At 47.6% G+C, this 16,824-nt stretch overlaps 1 pseudogene; it reads left to right on the top strand.

The window, feature by feature from the left end:
* Positions 1–16,824, top strand: part of LOC121542186 — a 28,986-nt pseudogene that overhangs the window by 9,724 nt on the left and 2,438 nt on the right.

Here is a 16,824-nt window from a genome sequence, read left to right as displayed (position 1 = left end):
TGTAGGCCTATAACTCAAGAAGATCTAAATGCATATCCCCGTTAAACTGATTGAGATCAAATGGTTGATGCTGCAAGGCCGTTTCACCGGTAAAACTTGAAGAATGATCATTCATGATTGACAGTGAGAAATGTGAAGGGAAGGAGATCAACAAAATGTGAGCATAAAGTAGAGATATTAAGAAACATGTGTAGAACGTGATCCCCATATGCACAGAATGTCACGCCCTGGCTCTGGGGACTCTTTTATGTTGAGCCAGGGTGTTATTTTCTATGTTATAGTTTCTATGTGTTTATTCTAGATCGTTTAGTTCTATGTTGGCCAGGGTGGTTCCCGATCAGAGGCAGCTGTTGCTCGTTGTCTCTGATTGGGAACCATACTTAGGCAGCCTGTTGGCACTTTTGTATTGTGGGATCTTGATCCGTAAGGTTTGTGTTTAAACCCTAGGACTTCACGTATCGTTTGTTGTTTTGTTCATGTGTACTCAATAAAAGAATGTACGCTTATCACGCTGCGCCTTGGTCTGCTTCATCATGTGTCAACGATCGTGACAGAAGATCCCACCTCGACTGGATCAAGCAGCGTGACGAGGAGAGAGGATGGACGTGGGAGGAGATGAGTGCGAGTCTGGCAAGAGGGATGGAGGCCTTGAGCATGGGGGAGAGACAAGCCCAAGACATTTTTAGGGGGGGGGCTCACACCGTGGACGGCGAGGCAGCGGGAGGCCGCGATAGAGCGGGTCGGCAGGTTTGCAGAGGAGGCCGCCAGGTTACGGGGGCCACTGGTCACGAGGGAGAAGGGTAGTGTAGAGGCACGGCGAGAGGTACTGGGGTGTGTTACCAGTCCGGTCCGGCCCGTTTCTGATCCCCGCACAAGGCCAGTGGTGTGTGTTCCCAGTACGGTCCGGCCTGTTCCTGTCCCTCGCACCAAGCCAGTGGTGCGCGTCGCCAGCCCGGTTCGGCCTGTTCCTGCTCCCCGCACCAAGCCAGTGGTGCGCGTCGCCAGCCCGGTCCGGCCTGTTCCTGCTCCCCGCACCAAGCCTGTGGTGCGCGTCGCCAGCCCGGCCCGGCCTGTTCCTGCCCCTCGCACCAAGCCTGTGGTGCGCGTCGCCAGCCCGGTCCGGCCTGTTCCTGCTCCCCGCACCAAGTCAGTGGTGCGCGTCGCCAGCCCGTCCCGGCCTGTTCCTGCCCCTCGCACCAAGCCTGTGGTGCGCGTCGCCAGCCCGGTCCGGCCTGTTCCTGCTCCCCGCACCAAGCCTGTGGTGCGCGTCGCCAGCCCGGTCTGTTCCTGCCCCTCGCACCAAGCCTGTGGTGCGCGTCGCCAGCCCGGCCCGGCCTGTTCCTGCCCCTCGCACCAAGCCTGTGGTGCGCGTCGCCAGCCCGGTCCGGCCTGTTCCTGCTCCCCGCACCAAGTCAGTGGTGCGCGTCGCCAGCCCGTCCCGGCCTGTTCCTGCCCCTCGCACCAAGCCTGTGGTGCGCGTCGCCAGCCCGGTCCGGCCTGTTCCTGCTCCCCGCACCAAGCCTGTGGTGCGCGTCGCCAGCCCGGTCTGTTCCTGCCCCTCGCACCAAGCCTGTGGTGCGCGTCGCCAGCCCGGTCTGGCCTGTTCCTGCTCCCCGCACCAAGCCTGTGGTGCGCGTCGTCAGCCCGGTCCGGCCCGTTCCTGCTCCCCGCACCAAGCCAGTGGTGCGCGTCGTCAGCCCGGTTCGGCCTGTTCCTGCTCCCCGCACCAAGCCAGTGGTGCGCGTCGTCAGCCCGGTCCGGCCCGTTCCCGCTCCCCGCACCAAGCCAGTGGTGCACGTCGTCAGTCCGGCACGGTCCGTGCCTGTTCCACCTGTGCCTGGTCCGGCACCGGTCAGCTGCTCCACGCCGGAGCCAGAGCAATCCGCTCCACCGGTGTTCAGTCCAGCTCCGGACAGCAGGGCCAGACCACGAGGGCGAGAGAGAGAGTGGTGGTCACGCCCGGAGCCGGATCCGCCTCCGAGGCGGAATGCCCACCCGGCCCCTCCCCTGTTGGGTTTAGTTGGCGCAGTCGCAGTCCGCGCCTTTGGGGGGGGGGGTACTGTCACGCCCTGGCTCTGGGGACTCTTTTATGTTGAGCCACGGTGTTAGTTTCTATGTTATAGTTTCTATGTGTTTATTCTAGATCGTTTAGTTCTATGTTGGCCAGGGTGGTTCCCGATCAGAGGCAGCTGTTGCTCGTTGTCTCTGATTGGGAACCATACTTAGGCAGCCTGTTGGCACTTTTGTATTGTGGGATCTTGATCCGTAAGGTTTGTGTTTAAACCCTAGGACTTCACGTATCGTTTGTTGTTTTGTTCGTGTGTACTCAATAAAAGAATGTACGCTTATCACGCTGCGCCTTGGTCCACTTCATCATGTGTCAACGATCGTGACACAGAAGCTTTGGGACCTTCTGCGTTTGGAAAATAAGTTGGATCCGCAGCCACGGCCTTTGGTTAATCATGTCACATTACCTGGATTTTAACCTTTATGTTAAGTATTTTCCAACTGAGAATTAGATCAAAATTTTAAGCAATTGTCTGAGGATGTTGCTGGACTATCTGACATCAAAAGAAAAGGGGACAGTGATAAAAAAGCTTTAAATAAAGGTTAAAATCCAGGTCATGTGACAGGATTAACCAAAACACAGGGCCCTACATGTGGTCCAACTACTAAAATAAAATGGTGTATAATAAATAAATAAAAGTTTATTTGTTATTACAAATTAAGGTGCATATGCATGTTTTTCTAAAAACATAGTGACAACTTTTGAAAGGAGAGTTAAAAGCCACTTTGTTTCAATTATGCCTGTTTTCAGTCACTAGCCTACCTAGACTAATTATGGTTGCGTTCGTAAATTCACTCTGGCTATCTACTCCGATTTCAGCGCACTATTGTCTAAGTGTGCCAGAGTGCAGAATAACTGATACATTTACAAACGCGCAACATCCGTTGAATATGACCGGTGTCAGTAAACATCTGCAAAAAAACATAGTTAAATTGTTGCCAGCAGCACAGTTACAGTCACCAGCGCTCTAGATAACATGAAACAGCCTAACCAGCATTGCTAGGGTGAGTAAAATGGTCAGAGTGAGGTGTTCTCTCATTTGTGTCTGGAAGTAGCTAGCAAGCTAGCCAACTTTAGCAAGTTAGCTTGGGTGTTTGACTGCCGTTGTGAGGTCAGAACGCTTGGATCAACCCTACTCCTTGGCCAGAGCTGAACGCACCGAGAGCGAAATGCTCTGAAGTTACAAACGGACAATCTGACAATGCTCTGAATTGACGAACACCCAGAGCACACTCTGAGTGCACTCTGGCACTCTAGAGGGAATTTACGAACACACCCTATGTCAATTCATTTGCATAGCCAGGTAAATAGAAGAGGGGACGAGATAACTTGCAGTGACAGACCTACTGAGAATTTAGATGACACATTATCAACTTCGATAGCTGTTTAAAAAAAATTATGTTTATTCATTATGAAATTATGACAAATATTAATAATATTCCACCCATGAGGCAACTGGAGGGCGATTTGGTCATTTGACTGCAGGAAAGGGGTCTACCTGCTTGCTTATTAGATAATGTTTTGTAGCTAGTTTGCTAAATAGCTTTCTAGCTAGCTATGCTCAGGGTTGGAAATTGGCCAGAACCCTCAGTGCTCCTATCTCCTCTGTGCTTGGGCCTACAAACAAATGGGAAAATGCATGCAATAGCCTCTATCCCTAGCCAGTTCATGTAGGATCAGCTGATAGATAATAATACTAATACTACTACTACTACTACTACTACTAATAATAATAATAATAATAATAATAATGATAATAATAATACATTTAATTTTAAGCGATTTTCACAACCTCCAAAGTCACTTTACATACACAAGAACATCTGCAGGATAAAAAGCAATAAAATCACATATTAAAATAAGTAAGTATTTAAAGTACACTAAACATGATGCCAGACTAACCAGAGAAGTGAACTAGACAGAGGATAAACACTAAGACAACGGAGAATCCGGGTAAGCCTGTGTGAACAGGTGTGTCTTTAGTGTGGACTTGAATATGTGTATGGATTGTGAGGTTCTGACATGGAGAGGGAGAGAGTTCCAGAGCTGCACAGCAAAAAGCCCAGTCTCCCATGGAGCGGAGTCTGATGCGAGGGATGGTGAGAAGGCCAGTGTCAGAGGAGCTGACGACATGTGTCAGTCAATAGTGTAGGGTAATCTGCAATAAAATGTTTCAACAACAAGATTATGCATTTACCTGCATTTAAATAAGGTTTCTAAATGAAGGAGACAGGGTAATTAAAACCCTTTCCTGCTGTCAAATGACCGAATCGCCCCCTAGTGGCTACATGGGTGGAATGTTATTCATATTTATCATAATTAATAAACATTACTTCAAAAAACCTGCCGAAAATCCAGTGTTTCTATATCAAACAGTTTTGTTATATTTCAGTCTTCTGTGATGTGTGTATAAAGTGTAATATTGGGATGCAAACTCTAAATTGAATACATTTCAACTATATATCTGATATGGTACAGGTGTCTTATTTTATTTAAGCCCATAACCATGTGTGTCAGGTATATACTTTTGTTTCAAAGTAGATGTGTTTAAGACTACCAAGAAACACTCTGTGTGACCCTGATTTAGCCCATTGATTTCTAAGCCTTGAGACAATTGAGACATGAATTGTGTATATGTGCCATTCAGAGGGTGAATAGGCAAGACAAAATATTTAAGTGCCTTTGAATGGGGGTATGGTAGTAGGTGCCAGGCGCACCGGTTTGTGTCAAGAACTGCAACGCTGCTGAGTTTTTCACGCTCAACAGTTTCCCGTGTGTATCAATCAATCAAATGTATTTATAGAGCCCTTTTTAAACAGCAGTTGTCATAAAGTGCTTATACAGAAACCGATCCTAAAACCCCAGAAAGAAAGCAATGCAGATGTAGAGGCACGGTGGCTAGGAAAAACTCCCTAGAAAGGCAAGAACCTAGGAAGAAACCTAGAGAGGAACCAGGCTCTGAGGAGTGACCAGTCCTCTTCTGGCTGTGCCGGGTGAAGATCATAAGAGTACATGGCTATTAAGGCCAGATCGTTCTTCAAGATGTTTAAACATTCATAGAAGACCAGCAGGGTCAAATAATAATCACAGTGGTTGTAAAGGGTGTCAGTTGGCTTTTCATATCCGAGCATTTAGAGGTTGAGACAGCCAGGAGTCATCGTGCCAGGTAGTCCTGAAGCACTAAAGGGATATCAACAGGCCACTAACTAGCCCACGAAGATCTCCCCATCGCACAAGCCAGAGGACAGGAAGGATGGAAGAACGCGAGCAAGCCAGTGACTCAGCCCCTGTAATAGGGTCAGAGGCAGAATATCCCAGTGGAGATAGGAGAGCCGGCCAGGCAGAGACAGCAAGGGTGGTTCGTCACTCCAGTGCCTTGCCGTTTGCCTTCACACCCCTGGGCCAGACTACACTCAATCATAGTACCTACTGAAGAGATGAGATTCAGTACAGACTTAAAGGTTGAGACTGAGTCTGCGTCTCTCAAATGGATCGGCAGACCATTCCATAAAAATAGAGCTCTATAGGAGAAAGCCCTGCCTCCAGCTGTTTTCTTAGAAATTCTAGGAACAATAAGGAGGCCTGCGTCTTGTGCATGTAGGTATGTACGGCAGAACCAAATCAGCGGGATAGGTAGGAGCAAGTCCATGTAATGCTTTGTAGGTTAGCAGTAAAATCTTGAAATCAGCCCTAGCCTTAACAGGAAGCCAGTGTAATATGGGGTAATATGATCAAAAGCATGGATTAGCTTTTCTGCATCAAATTTGGACAAAGGGTTTCAGATTTTTGCAATGTTACGAAGATGACATTGTGTTTCCGAATGACATCACCAAGAGGTAGCATACATAGTGAAAACAATAGTGGTCCTAGAACGGAACCTCGAGGAACACCGAAATGTACCATTGTTTTGTCAGAGGACAAACCATCCACAAAGACGAACTGATAACTTTCCGACAGATAGGATCTAAACTAGGCAAGAACTTGTCTGCGTAAATCAATTACGGTTTCCAAAGCGGCACTAAGGTCTAGGAGCATGAGGATAGATGCAGAGCCTTTGTCTGACGCCATTAAAAGGTCATTTACCACCTTCACGAGTGCGGCCTCAGTACTATGACGGGGTCTAAAACCAGACTGGAGCGTTTCATATACGTTATTTGTTTTCAGGAAGGCAGTGAGTTGCTGAGCAACAGCTTTTTCAAAACATTTTGAGAGCAATGGGAGATTTGATATAGGCCAATCGTTTTTAAACTTTCCCGGGTCAAGGTTTGGCTTTTTTAGGAGAGGCTTTATTACTGCCACTTTTAGTGAGTTTGGTACACATCCGGAGGATAGGGAGTCATTTATTATGTTCAACATAGGAGGGCCAAGCACAGGAAGTAGCTCTTTCAGTAGTTTAGTTGGAATAGTGTCCAGTATGCAGCTGGAAGGTTTAGGGGCCATTACTATTTTCGTGAATGTTTCGAGAGATACAGGATTAGAAAACTTGAGTGTTTCCATTGATCCTAGGTCCTTGCAGGTCTGTGCAGACTCAGGACAACTGAGTTTTGGAGAAATAGCCATATTCAAGGAGTAGTCCGTAATTTGTTTTCTAATGATCATGATCTTTTTGTTGAAGAAGTTAATAAATTAATCACTGCTGAAGTGAAGGCCAACCTCACTTGGGGAATGCTGCTTTTTAGTTAGCTTTGCGACAGTGTCAAAAATATATTTTTGGATTGTTTTTATTCACCTCAATCAGGTTGATTCGTTTTTTGTTAGGCCTACTGCTGATAGGTAGCTCTCTCTGCTCTCTCCCTCCCCTCTGTCTGTCCTTGATTGCAGGAGTGAAGTCTGGTGTGCGGGAGTCAGGGTTCCAGCTGCAGCTCATTCACCATAATCACCTCAGCCTTTAAGACCCGGTCAAACTTACCACTCATCGTCAGATCATAGTCAAGACGACCATGTTAGTCTCGCTGCCGACTCAACCTGGTTATTTTTGCTCTTTGTGTTTTTGGTCTGTTCTATTTACTTTTTCTCCTGTGCCACAGATATTTGGAACCTGACTCCTGCCTCCGCTTCACTCCTGCCACCACCATCCTGCTCTCCATTACCGGACCTCTCTTTTGGACTCACCACGGACACTAGGACATTACGGTACCACACCTGCCCTGATCTGGATCTGTTACCCTCCCTGTACCTGGACTTGCTCTTCCCATATATTTGGAAACCTGGACTTTGAACATTGTAAATAAACCTGTTAAAACTTCTCTGGCTTGGTGTACTTGTCTGCATTTGGGTTCTTATCCAGTTAAATCATAACAGTATGATCTGACCAACATGAACCCAGCAGACAGTAGCTCGGATACCACCCCAGAGTGCACTCAAATTTGGACTGCCATAGCCAATCAGGGCATTTTACTTGGCCAACATGATACCCTGTTTAAAACGATTGCTGAGGACAGTCAGGTGCTGCTTAATCAGGTTCAATTACTCTCCAATCAAGTATCTGCCCTTACTACCCCTTCAGCCCAGATCAGAGAGCCTTTTGTTCCTGCTCCAGAGCGCTATGACGGGAACATGGGAACCTGTGGCGATTTTTTTGACTCAATGCTCGTTAGTGTTTGAACAACAGCCCCTCACCTACGCCTCAGAAAGAGCCCGTATTGCCTACCTTATCAACTCTACTAGCGGTTCCGCTCGTGCCTGGGGATCCGCGGTCTGGGAGAGTCAGTCGGACATTTGCAACGCTTTACGTTGCCTTCACCACGGAGATGAGGAAGGTTTTTGACCACCCCGTACGAGGCAAGGAGGCTGCGAAACGGCTGTTTTCTCTTCGGCAGGGGGCTCGTAGTGTGGCGGAGATGGCAGTGGAGTTTCGGACTTTAGCAGCAGTGAGTGGTTGGAATGACGAGGCATTACAAGGAGTGTTCATCAATGCTTTGTCTGAGACCTTAAAAGATGAATTGGTGTCATATGATGAATCGCCTACGCTGGATAATCTTATTTCACTCACTATCAGGTTGGATAATCGGATTCGGGAGCGCCGCCGGGAGAGGAGTGTTAGTTCCAAGCAACCTGTCTGTCATCAACAAACTCCTCCCTGCATCGTCCCTACGGAGAGAGCCGTGTCTTCCCGAGTCGATACGAGGAGCACTGAACCCGAAGCCATGGAGGTGGGTCGTGCACGGTTGTCCTCAGAGGAGCGTGCACGTCGTATTCAGGCTCGGGTCTGCCTGTATTGTGGAGAAGCTGGTCATTTCGTTCCTTCCTGCCCAGTTCGTCCGGGAAAAGGGCCGGCTCATCATTAATGGGAGAAGTTTTGGTGAGCCGAGCAGCGGATTCTTCCTCTTCTCCCCGCATTCTGCTCCAGGCATCCCTCCAGTGGCAGTCCCAGAATTTCTCTGTTAGTGCGCTGATTGACTCTGGTGCCGAAGAAAGCTTTTTGGATAGAGAGTGGGCTCAACAAATTGATTTGGAGACTGTTCCTATGGACTGTCCGCTGCAGGCTAAGGGTCTAAATGGACAATTGTTGACCCGCATTACCCATCAGACTGTTCCTGTTTGTCTTAGAGTGTCGGGAAATCATCAGGAGAACATTCAATTCCATATTATCGACTGCCCACAGACTCCCCTGGTCCTTGGTATCCCCTGGCTCATAAAACACAATCCACACATTGATTGGGTGACAGGTAGCATTGTTTCATGGAGCACATTTTGTCATGTGAATTGTTTGTGTTCTGCTCAGACTCCTGCCAGTACTGTGCCTCAACCTCCACTGGAGTCCATGGATCTTTCTGCTGTTCCTGACGTGTATCATGACCTGGCATCCGTTTTCTGCAAACACAGAGCTACTTCTCTTCCTCCTCACCGGCCTTACGACTGCGCCATTGACCTCCAGCCAGGAGCCCCGCTCCCCAGCAGTCGCCTGTACAATCTCTCCCGGCCGGAGACGGAGGCTATGGAGAACTACATTCGGGACTCCTTGGCGGCAGGTATTATGCGTCCTTCCTCGTCACCTGTAGGAGCGGGATTCTTTTTGTTGCTAAGAAGGATAAGACCCTCAGACCCTGTATTGATTACCGTGGACTTAACAACATCACCATTAAGAACAAGTATTCTCTGCCTTTGATTAATTCTGCTTTTCCCCTCCTTCATGGTGCTACCATCTTTACGAAACTGGATCTACGAAATGCGTATCACCTGGTGCGCATTCGTAAGGGTGATGAATGGAAGACTGCCTTCAACACACCCTTGGGACATTTTGAGTATCGGGTTATGCCTTTTGGGTTGTCTAATGCCCCTGCTGTTTTTCAGGCACTAGTCAATGATGTCCTTCGGGACATGTTGAATCGGTTTGTTTTTGTCTATCTGGATGATATCTTGATTTTCTCAGAGTCCTCCCAGGAACATGAACTGCATGTGCGCCAGGTGTTGCAAAGGTTGTTGGAGAACAAACTGTTTGTGAAGATGGAGAAATGTGAATTTCATGTGTCTGAGACCTCTTTTTGGGTTACATCATAGCTCAGGGGGAGCTGCGGATGGACCCAGCTAAGATCTCTGCTGTCACGGACTGGCCAGCTCCCTCTACCCGCAAAACAACTTCAACGATTCCTGGGGTTTGCGAACTTCTATAGGAGGTTCATCAAGGACTACAGCCGCATTGCGGCGCCACTCACCGCTCTCACCTCCATCTCACGACCGTTCGCTTGGAATGAAGGGGCCGAATCAGCGTTCGAAGAACTGAAACATCGCTTCGCCTCGGCTCCCATTCTGATGCAGCCGGACCCCGACCGCCAGTTTGTCGTGGAGGTGGATGCATCCGACACTGGGGTAGGTGCAGTGTTGTCACAACGTTCTCCTGAAGATAACAAACTGCATCCCTGTGCTTTTCTCTCAAGGAAACTTTCTCAGGCAGAGAGGAATTATGATGTTGGAAATCGTGAACTGCTCGGCCGTTAAGCTGGCTCTCGAGGAGTGGCGACATTGGTTGGAGGGGCGGAACAACCCTTCATCGTTTGGACGGATCATAAGAATCTGGCTTACCTCCAGTCAGCGAAGCAGCTCAACCCCCGTCAAGCCAGGTGGGCACTATTTTTTGGGAGATTCAATTTTTCTCTGTCTTACCGTCCTGGGTCACGCAACGTCAAGCCTGACGCCCTGTCTCGTGTTCATTCGGCTGTTGATACTGGTAGTAACCCTGAACCCATTTTGCCTCCTACCTGCAGTATTGCAGTCATCACATGTGACATCGAGGGGATTGTTAGACAGGCTCAACATCATCAAGCTGACCCTGGGAGGGGTCCTCCTAACCGGATGTTTGTCCCTGAGTCTGCTCGCTCCCAGGTACTTCAGTGGGCTCACTCGTCTCCCCCTTACCTGTCACCCTGGAGTTTCGCGGACCCTTGACTTTGTGCGACGGAAGTTCTGGTGGGCCACGATGGAGGCGGACACTCGAGCCTTCATTGCTGCTTGTACGGTATGTGCACGAAGTAAAAACTCCACCCAGGCCAGCGCGGGTCATCTACGACCTCTACCTATACCCAGCCGGCCCTGGTCGCATATCGCTATGGATTTTGTCACTGGACTTCCCCCTCATCTGGTAAGACTGTCATTCTTACGGTGATTGATCGTTTTTCTAAGTTCGCTCATTTTTTGGCCCTACCTAAACTGCCCACTGCCAGAGAGACGGCTGATATTTTGGTTGAACATGTGTTCCGCTCTCATGGTCTACCCACGGATATTGTCTCTGACAGGGGTCCCCAGTTTGTCTCCCAGGTGTGGAAAGCTTTCTGTAAAGCTTTGGGCATTACATCCAGCCTGTCCTCTGGATATCACCCCCAGACCAACGGGCAAGCCGAGAGAGCGAACCAGGAGATGGAGACCGCACTTCGCTGTGTCACTGGGTCTAACCCTGGGTCATGGAGCTCCATGCTCCCCTGGGTGGAATATGCTCATAACACCTTGACTAACGCTTCCTCTGGTTTGTCTCCTTTTCTGTGTGCTCTGGGTTATCAACCTCCCCTGTTCCCTTCCCAAGAGAGGGAACTTGCGGTACCCTCGGTGCAGTCCCACATGCGCCGCTGCTTCAAGGTCTGGAGGAAGGCCAGGGTAGCTCTGTCCCGAGCTTCGGCGTACATGCAGAGGCAAGCCAACCGTCACCGGTCCCAGGCTCCCGGTTACTCTCCTGGTCAAGAGGTATGGCTGAAGTCACGGGACCTTCCATTGAAGGTGGAGTCTAAGAAGATGGCGCCTCGTTTTATAGGACCGTTCAAGATACTGTCTATTGTTAACCCCCTGCGCGGTTAAGCTACAGCTTCCTGCCTCCCTACGGGTTCATTCCACCTTTCATGTTTCTCAGATTAAGCCTGTGTCGGTTAGCCCTTTGTGCCCGCCCTCTCGTCCCCCTCCTCCGCCCAAGATCGTGGGTGGGGGTCCGGTCTACACTGTCCGGCGACTTCTGGATGTTCGCCGCCGAGGTCGTGGTTTCCAGTACCTGGTGGATTGGGAGGGTTATGGTCCCGAGGAACGTTCCTGGGTGCCCAGGAGCTTCATTGTGGATCCTGATCTGGTCCGAGAGTTTCATAGGTTACATCCCGATAAACCCGTCGGCCGCCAGGTGGCGTCCGTAGAGGGGGGTACTGTTAGGCCTACTGCTGATAGGTAGCTCTCTCTGCTCTCTCCCTCCCCTCTGTCTGTCCTTGATTGCAGGAGTGAAGTCTGGTGTGCGGGAGTCAGGGTTCCAGCTGCAGCTCATTCACCATAATCACCTCAGCCTTTAAGACCCGGTCAAACTTACCACTCATCGTCAGATCATAGTCAAGACGACCATGTTAGTCTCGCTGCCGACTCAACCTGGTTATTTTTGCTCTTTGTGTTTTTGGTCTGTTCTATTTACTTTTTCTCCTGTGCCACAGATATTTGGAACCTGACTCCTGCCTCCGCTTCACTCCTGCCACCACCATCCTGCTCTCCATTACCGGACCTCTCTTTTGGACTCACCACGGACACTAGGACATTACGGTACCACACCTGCCCTGATCTGGATCTGTTACCCTCCCTGTACCTGGACTTGCTCTTCCCATATATTTGGAAACCTGGACTTTGAACATTGTAAATAAACCTGTTAAAACTTCTCTGGCTTGGTGTACTTGTCTGCATTTGGGTTCTTATCCAGTTAAATCATAACAGTTTTTAGCATTGCGACTGCATCTAGGGTATTACGCAAGGTTAAGTTTAGATCCTCTGTTAGGTGGTTAACTGATTTTTGTACTCCGACGTCCTTGGGTAGGTGGACGGAGTGGAAGGGCATCAAGGAATCTTTGGGTTGGCTGAGAATTTATAGCGTGGCTTTTGATAATCCTTCGTTGGGGTCTAAGCAAATTATTTGTTGCAATAACAAACTTAATTATATGGTGGTCCGATAGTCCAGAATTATGAGGAAAAACATTTAGATCCACAATATCTATTCCACGGGACAAAACCAAATCCAGGGTATGATTGTGGCAATGTGTAGGTCCCGAGACATGTTGGATAAAACCCACTGAGTCGATGATGGCTCCGAAAGCCTTTATAAATGTGGGTCTGTGGAGTTCTCCATGTGAATATTGAAGTCACCAAAACTGTGAATATTATCTGCCATGACGACAAGGTCCGATTGAAATTCAGGGAACTCAGTGAGGAACGCTGTATACGGCCCATGAGGCCTGTAAACAGTAGCTATAAAAAGTGATTGGGTAGGCTGCATACAGTAGATTTCATGACTAGAACCTCAAAAGACAAAAAAGCACCTATTGTTCATTAATTGAAATTGGCTGTCAAAAATGTTAGCAACACCTCCGCCTTTGCGGGATACGCAGGGATATGGTCACTAGTGTAACCAGGAGGAGAGGCCTCATTTTAACTCAGTAAATTAATCAGGCTTAAGCCATGTTTCAGTCAGGCCAATCGCATCAAGTTTATGATCAGTGATTAGTTCAATGACTGCCTTGGAAGTGAGGGATCTAACATTAAGTAGTCCTATTTTGAGTTGTGAGGTATGATCACAGTCTCTTTTAAAAATGACAGGCATGGAACAGGTCTTTATTCCAGTGAGATTGCTAAGGCGAACACTGCCATGTTTAGATTTTTCCGACCTAGATCGAGGCACAGACACGGTTTCAGTGGGGAAAACTAAGCTGAATACACTGACTGTGCTAGTGGCAGTCCATGCCCTGATGAAATTAGGCTGTTCTGAAGGCAAAATGTTTTGCTAGTGGCAGTCCATGCACCGATGAAATGAGGCTGTTCTGAAGGCAATTTTTTTTGCCAAGAGTGTGCAAAGCTGTCATCAAGGCAAATGATGGCTATTTGAAGAATCGCAAATATAATATAAAATAATATGCCATTTAGCAGACGCTTTTATCCAAAGCGACTTACAGTCATGTGTGCATACATTTTTACGTATGGGTGGTCCCGGGGATCGAACCCACTACCCTGGCGTTACAAGCGCCATGCTCTACCAATTGAGCTACCACTTTTTTGGTAACTACATGATTCCATATGTGTTATTTCATAGTTTTGAAGTCTTCATTATTATTCTACAATGTAGAAAATAGTAAAAGTAAAGAACAACCCTTGAATGAGTGCGTGTGTCAAAACCAGTCAAAAGTTTGGACACAGCTACTCATTCAAGGGTTTTTCTTTATTTTTACTTTTAAGTTGGCCTTGAATTGTAAATAAATCCTAAATAAGTCACTGACAGTGTCACCAGCAAAGCACCCCCACACCATCACACCTCCTCCTCCATGCTTCACGGTGGGAACCACACATGCGGAGATCATCCGTTCACCTACTCTGCTTCTCACAAAGACACGACGGTTGAAACCAAACATCTCAAATTCAGACCAAAGGACAGATTTCCAACGGTCTAATGTCCATTGCTTGTGTATCTTGGCCCAAGCAAGTCTCTTCCTCTTATTGGTGTCCTTTAGTAGTGGTTTCTTTGCACCAATTCGACCATGAAGGCCTGATTCATGCAGTCTCCTCTGAACAGTTGATGTTGAGATGTGTCTGTTACTTGAACTCTGTGAAGCATTTATTCGGGCTGCAATCTGAGGTGCAGTTAACTCTAATGAACTTATCCTCAGCAGCAGAGGTAACTTTGGGTCTTCCTTTCCTGTGGCGGTCCTCATGAGAGCCAGTTTCATCATAGCGCTTGATGTATTTTGCGACTGCACTTGAAGAAACGTTCAAAGTTCTTGACATTTTGCGTATTGACTGACCTTCATGTCTTAAAGTAATGATGAACTGTCGTTTCTCTTTGCTTATTTGAGCTGTTCTTGCCATAATATGGACTTGGTCTTTTACCAAATAGGGTTATCTTCTGTATACCACCGCTACCTTGTCACGACACAACTGATTGGCTCAAATGCATTAAGAAGGAAAGAAATTCCACAAATTAACTTTTAACATGGCACACCTGTTAATTGAAATGCATTCCAAGTGACTACCTCATGAAGCTAGTTGAGAGAATGCCAAGAGTGTGCAAAGCTGTCATCAAGTCAAAGGGTGGCTACTTTGAAGAATCTCAAATATAAAATACTTTTTTGGTTACTACATGATTCCATATGTGTTATTTCATAGTTTTGATGCTTTCACTATTATTCTACAATGTAGGAAATAGTAAAAATAAAGAAAAACCCTTGAATGAGTAGGTGTGTCCAAACTTTTGACTGGTACTGTATATATTTTTTAAGACATATTGATGCCATAACTCAATGGTGCCACCTGTCAATGATTTTAGAAGGCAGGATCATGATGATTTGAAATGGTTTCACTGTCCAGATTAGTCTACACTTGTAAGATTTCCAGACACCAGGGGCTGATTTTGTGATTTGGAGGCCCCAGGCAGAGGCAAGTCTGAGGTCAAAGCTCTGTGCAGGCCAGTCAAGTTCTTCCACACCAATCTCGACAAACCATTTCTGTATGGACCTCGCTTTGTGCACGGGGGCATTGTCATGCTGAAACAGGAAAGGGCCTTCCCCAAACTGTTGCCACAAAGTTGGAAGCACAGAATTGTCTAAAATGTAATTGTATGCTGTAGCGTTAAGATTTCCCTTCACTGGAACTAAGGGGCCTAGTCCGAACCATGAAAAACTGCCCCAGACCATTATTCTTCCTCCACCAAACTTTACAGTTGGCACTATGCATTGGGGCAGATAGCGTCCTCCGGGTATCTACCAAACCCATATTCGTACGTCGGACTGCCAGATGGTGAAGCGTGATTCATCACTCCAGAGAATGCGTTTCCACTGCTCCAGAGTCCAATGGCGGCGAGCTTTACACCACTCCAGTCGACGCTTGGCATTGCGCATGGTGATTTTAGGTGCGGCTGCTTGGCCATGGAATCCCATTTAATGAAGCTCCCGACAAACAGTTATTGTGCTGATGTTGCTTCCAGAGGCAGTTTGGAACTCGGTAGTGAGTGTTGCAACCGAGGACAGACTATTTTTACACGCTACGCGCTTCAGCACTTGGCGGTCCTGTTCTGTGAGCTTGTGTGGCCTACCACTTCGCGGCTGAGCCGTTGTTGCTCCTAGACGTTTCCACTTCACAATAACAGCACTTACAGTTGAGCGGGGCAGCTCTAGCTGTGCAGCAATTTGACGAACTGACTTGTTGGAAAGGTAGCATCCTATGGCGGTGCCACGTTAAAAGTCACTGAGCTCTTAAGTAAGGCCATTCTACTGCAAATGTTTCTCTATGGAGATTGCGTGGCTGTGTGCTCGATTTTATGCACCTTTCAGCAACAGGTGTGGCTGAAATAGCCAAATCCACTAATTTGAAGGGGTGTCCACATACTTTTGTATATATAGTGTATGTACATCTCCTCTGCCTCGATGACGGTGGCAGTATTATCAGCAGCACCTATCTTTTTATGGATTCATTTACTTTTTTGGAAGCCTTTTTTGTCAACAATATGGCCAGGCAAAACACACTTCCCTCTCCATATCCTTTGCAACTTTGAAGCCTCCCACAGATTTTGCTGCTGCTGAACCAACCTGCTGAAGCAAGACAGAATGAGAGTGATGAGCTGAGCATGCGGGGGAGTTGGGGGGTCTCAAGTGGAGCATGGGGGGGCCTCAAGCTGATTTTTTTGGGGAGTATGCCCAGCTCACGAGGCCCCTTGATGATGTGAGGCCTGAGGCAATTGCCTCTTCTGCCTCCAATGCCAGACACAATGCATGCCTGACTACCTTTAGACACAATCAGAATATGGACAAGATCAGGAAAATTGGATGCATGTAGAACCAGGTATAAATGGGGCTCAAGTGAGAACCAAAATTTGTCTCTCTAACCCTATTCCTGGAGAGCTACCCTCCTGTAGGTTTTCACTCCAACCCCAGTTGTAATTAACCTGATTCAGCTCATCAACTAGCTAATTATTAGTATCAGGTGCACTAGATTTGGGCTGGATGAAGCGAAAACCTACAGGATGGTAGCTCTCCAGGATTGGAGAGCCCTGCTCTAAATTATCATAAAGAATATAATTTGTGAGAAATTTACAGAAGATAATAAACATAGCTTGCACCGTTAGGCCTATGACATTTTCACAGGACTTAACATGGGGATCTTGTTTAAAAATTGAATTAAACACATAATTTCAGTTTTCAACTGTCATTGGTTACATTTTAGTCATTTAGCAGACGCTCTTATCCAGAGTGACTTACAGGAGCAATTAGGGGATTCGAACAAGCAACCTTTCAGTTACTGGTCCAACACTCTCAACCACTAGGCTA

Source organism: Coregonus clupeaformis, chromosome 27 (genome assembly GCF_020615455.1).
Source record: "Coregonus clupeaformis isolate EN_2021a chromosome 27, ASM2061545v1, whole genome shotgun sequence".
In the NCBI taxonomy this organism is placed as follows: domain Eukaryota; kingdom Metazoa; phylum Chordata; class Actinopteri; order Salmoniformes; family Salmonidae; genus Coregonus; species Coregonus clupeaformis.
This window is presented reverse-complemented; position numbering and strand designations above follow the sequence as displayed.